Source organism: Schistocerca gregaria, unplaced genomic scaffold, assembly GCF_023897955.1.
Source record: "Schistocerca gregaria isolate iqSchGreg1 unplaced genomic scaffold, iqSchGreg1.2 ptg000484l, whole genome shotgun sequence".
Lineage (NCBI taxonomy): Eukaryota > Metazoa > Arthropoda > Insecta > Orthoptera > Acrididae > Schistocerca > Schistocerca gregaria.
This window is the reverse complement of record NW_026061893.1, coordinates 36,130-41,088: the sequence shown is the minus strand read 5'-3', so window position 1 is coordinate 41,088 and position 4,959 is coordinate 36,130.

Here is a 4,959-nt window from a genome sequence, read left to right as displayed (position 1 = left end):
TCTGGAAAGCTTTGTCGCGTGCTGCGGTATGCGGAGACACTAAAAGCACCATAGTAGAACACAGATGAAGCTTCTAAGATGATGTAATAGCCAGTAAGAAGTAGTACAATTCAAGTTTTAGGTATCGATTATTGACTTTTTAGCTGGCATTGGTGCCTTGGACATGAGCTAGGACCTTAAGATTCTGCATGAAAGGAGGACTAGCAGCCGCGTTGGATAGGAGAATGTGAAAAGTGTTCATATGAAGTAAAAACGTGAGAAATCCGTCCGTTTTCGTCATTTGTTATCGAATCGACTTAAAGCCAGATCGTCACATTGGCCGCTCTTCTCTCTGAAACGGTTGTACTTATCGCCTGCAAAGCTATGTCGCGTGATGCGGTATGCGGAGACACTAAAAGCACCATAGTAGAACACAGATGAAGCTTCTAAGTTGATGTAATAGCCAGTAAGAAGTAGTACAATTCAACTTATAGGTATCGATTATTGACTTTTTAGCTGGCTTTGGTGCCTTGGACATGAGCTAGGACCTTAAGATTCTGCATCAAAAGGCGGACTAGCAGCCGAGTTGCACGGGAGAATGTGAAAAGTGTTCATATGTAGTAAAAACCTGAGAAATCCGTCCGTTTTCGTCATTTGTTATCGAATCGACTTAAAGCCAGATCGTCACATTGGCTGCTCTTCTCTCTGAAACGGTTGTACTTATCGTCTGGAAAGCATTGTCGCGTGCTGCGGTATGCGGAGACACTAAAAGCACCATAGTAGAACACAGATGAAGCTTCTAAGATGATGTAATAGCCAGTAAGAAGTAGTACAATTCAAGTTTTAGGTATCGATTATTGACTTTTTAGCTGGCTTTGGTGCCTTGGACATGAGCTAGGACCTTAAGATTCTGCATGAAAGGAGGACTAGCAGCCGAGTTGCAGGGTAGAATGTGAAAAGTGTTCATATGTAGTAAAAACCTGAGAAATCCGTCCGTTTTTGTCATTTGTTATCGAATCGACTTAAAGCCAGATCGTCACATTGGCCGCTCTTCTCTCTGAAACGGTTGTACTTATCGTCTTCAAAGCTATGTCGCGTGCTGCGGTATGCGGAGACAATAAAATCACCATAGTAGAACACAGATGAAGCTTCTAAGTCGATGTAATAGCCAGTAAGAAGTAGTACAATTCAAGTTTTAGGTATCGATTATTGTCTTCTTAGATGGATTTGGTGCCTTGGACATGAGCTAGGAAGTTAAGATTCTGCATGAAAGGAGGACTAGCAGCCGAGTTGCACGGGACAGTATGAAAAGTGTTCATATGTAGTAAAAAAATGAGAAATCCGTCCGTTTTCGTCATTTGTTATCGAATCGCCTTAAAGCCAGATCGTCACTTGGCCGCTCTTCTCTCTGAAACGGTTGTACGTATCGTCTTCAAAGCTATATCGCGTGATGCGGTATGCGGAGACAATAAAATCACCATAGTAGAACACAGATGAAGCTTCTAAGTCGATGTAATAGCCAGTAAGAAGTAGTACAATTCAAGTTTTAAGTATCGATTATTGACTTTTTAGCTGGCTTTGGTGACTTGGACATGAGCTAGGAACTTAAGATTCTGCATGAAAGGAGGACTAGCAGCCGCGTTGGATGGGAGAATGTGAATAGTGTTCATATGTAGTAAAAACCTGAGAAATCCGTCCGTTTTCGTCATTTGTTATCGAATCGACTTAAAGCCAGATCGTCACATTGGCCGCTCTTCTCTCTGAAACGGTTGTACGTATCGTCTTCAAAGCTATATCGCGTGATGCGGTATGCGGAGACACTAAAAGCACCATAGTAGAACACAGATGAAGCTTCTAAGTTGATGTAATAGCCAGTAAGAAGTAGTATAATTCAAGTTTTAGGTATCGATTATTGACTTTTTAGCTGGCTTTGGTGCCTTGGACATGAGCTAGGACCTTAAGATTCTGCATGAAAGGAGGACTAGCAGCCGAGTTGCACGGGAGAATGTGAAAAGTGTTCATATGTAGTAAAAACCTGAGAAATTCGTCCGTTTTCGTCATTTGTTATCGAATCGACTTAAAGCCAGATCGTCGCATTGGCCGCTCTTCTCTCTGAAACGGTTGTACTTATCGTCTGCAAAGCTATGTCGCGTGCTGCGGTATGCGGAGACAATAAAATCACCATAGTAGAACACAGATGAAGCTTCTAAGTCGATGTAATAGCCAGTAAGAAGTAGTACAATTCAAGTTTTAGGTATCGATTATTGACTTTTTAGCTGGCTTTGGTGCCTTGGACATGAGCTAGGACCTTAAGATTCTGCATGAAAGGAGGACTAGCAGCCGAGTTGCACGGGAGAATGTGAAAGGTGTTCACATGTAGTAAAAACCTGAGAAATCCGTCCGTTTTCGTCATTTGTTATCGAATCGACTTAAAGCCAGATCGTCACATTGGCCGCTCTTCTCTCTGAAACGGTTGCACTTATCGTCTGCAAAGCTATGTCGCGTGCTGCGGTATGCGGAGACACTAAAAGCACCATAGTAGAACACAGATGAAGCTTCTATGATGATGTAATAGCCAGTAAGAAGTAGTACAATTCAAGTTTTAAGTATCGATTATTGACTTTTTAGCTGGCTTTCGTGCCTTGGACATGAGCTAGGACCTTAAGATTCTGCATGAAAGGAGGACTAGCAGCCGCGTTGGATAGGAGAATGTGAAAAGTGTTCATATGTGGTAAAAACCTGAGAAATCCGTCCGTTTTCTTCATTTGTTATCGAATCGACTTAAAGCCAGATCGTCGCATTGGCTGCTCTTCTCTCTGAAACGGTTGTACTTATCGTCTGGAAAGCCTTGTCGCGTGCTGCGGTATGCGGAGACACTAAAAGCACCATAGTAGAACACAGATGAAGCTTCTAAGATGATGTAATAGCCAGTAAGAAGTAGTACAATTCAAGTTTTAGGTATCGATTATTGACTTTTTAGCTGGCATTGGTGCCTTGGACATGAGCTAGGACCTTAAGATTCTGCATGAAAGGAGGACTAGCAGCCGCGTTGGATAGGAGGATGTGAAAAGTGTTCATATGTAGTAAAAACCTGAAAAATCCGTCCGTTTTCGTCATTTGTTATCGAATCGACTTAAAGCCAGATCGTCACATTGGCCGCTCTTCTCTCTGAAACGGTTGTACTTATCGCCTGCAAAGCTATGTCGCGTGATGCGGTATGCGGAGACACTAAAAGCACCATAGTAGAACACAGATGAAGCTTCTAAGTTGATGTAATAGCCAGTAAGAAGTAGTACAATTCAAGTTATAGGTATCGATTATTGACTTTTTAGCTGGCTTTGGTGCCTTGGACATGAGCTAGGACATTAAGAATCTGCATGAAAGGAGGACTAGCAGCCGAATTGCACGGGAGAATGTGAAAAGTATTCATATGTAGTAAAAACCTGAGAAATCCGTCCGTTTTCGTCATTTGTTATCAAATCGACTTAAAGCCAGATCGTCACATTGGCCGCTCTTCTCTCTGAAACGGTTGTACTTATCGTCTGCAAAGCTATGTCGCGTGCTGCGGTATGCGGAGACACTAAAAGCACCATAGTAGAACACAGATGAAGCTTCTAAGTTGATGTAATAGCCAGTAAGAAGTAGTACAATTCAAGATTTAGGTATCGATTATTGATTTTTTAGCTGGCTTTGGTGCCTTGGACATGAGCTAGGACCTTAAGATTCTGCATCAAAAGGCGGACTAGCAGCCGAGTTGCACGGGAGAATGTGAAAAGTGTTCATATGTAGTAAAAACCTGAGAAATCCGTCCGTTTTCGTCATTTGTTATCGAATCGACTTAAAGCCAGATCGTCACATTGGCTGCTCTTCTCTCTGAAACGGTTGTACTTATCGTCTGGAAAGCTTTGTCGCGTGCTGCGGTATGCGGAGACACTAAAAGCACCATAGTAGAACACAGAAGAAGCTTCTAAGATGATGTAATAGCCAGTAAGAAGTAGTACAATTCAAGTTTTAGGTATCGATTATTGACTTTTTAGCTGGCTTTGGTGCCTTGGACATGAGCTAGGACCTTAAGATTCTGCATGAAAGGAGGACTAGCAGCCGAGTTGCAGGGTAGAATGTGAAAAGTGTTCATATGTAGTAAAAACCTGAGAAATCCGTCCGTTTTTGTCATTTGTTATCGAATCGACTTAAAGCCAGATCGTCACATTGGCCGCTCTTCTCTCTGAAACGGTTGTACTTATCGTCTTCAATGCTATGTCGCGTGCTGCGGTATGCGGAGACAATAAAATCACCATAGTAGAAAACAGATGAAGCTTCTAAGTCGATGTAATAGCCAGTAAGAAGTAGTACAATTCAAGTTTTAGGTATCGATTATTGACTTCTTAGATGGATTTGGTGCCTCGGACATGAGCTAGGAAGTTAAGATTCTGCATGAAAGGAGGACTAGCAGCCGAGTTGCACGGGACAGGATGAAAAGTGTTCATATGTAGTAAAAAAATGAGAAATCCGTCCGTTTTCGTCATTTGTTATCGAATCGCCTTAAAGCCAGATCGTCACTTGGCCGCTCTTCTCTCTGAAACGCCTGTACTTATCGTCTGCAAAGCTTTGTCGCGTGCTGCGGTATGCGGAGACACTAAAAGCACCATAGTAGAACACAGTTGAAGCTTCTAAGTTGATGTAATAGCCAGTAAGAAGTAGTACAATTCAAGTTTTAAGTATCGATTATTGACTTTTTAGCTGGCTTTGGTGCCTTGGACATGAGCTAGGACCTTAAGATTCTGCATGAAAGGAGGACTAGCAGCCGCGTTGGATGGGAGAATGTGAATAGTGTTCATATGTAGTAAAAACCTGAGAAATCCGTCCGTTTTCGTCATTTGTTATCGAATCGACTTAAAGCCAGATCGTCACATTGGCCGCTCTTCTCTCTGAAACGGTTGTACGTATCGTCTTCAAAGCTATGTCGCGTGATGCGGTATG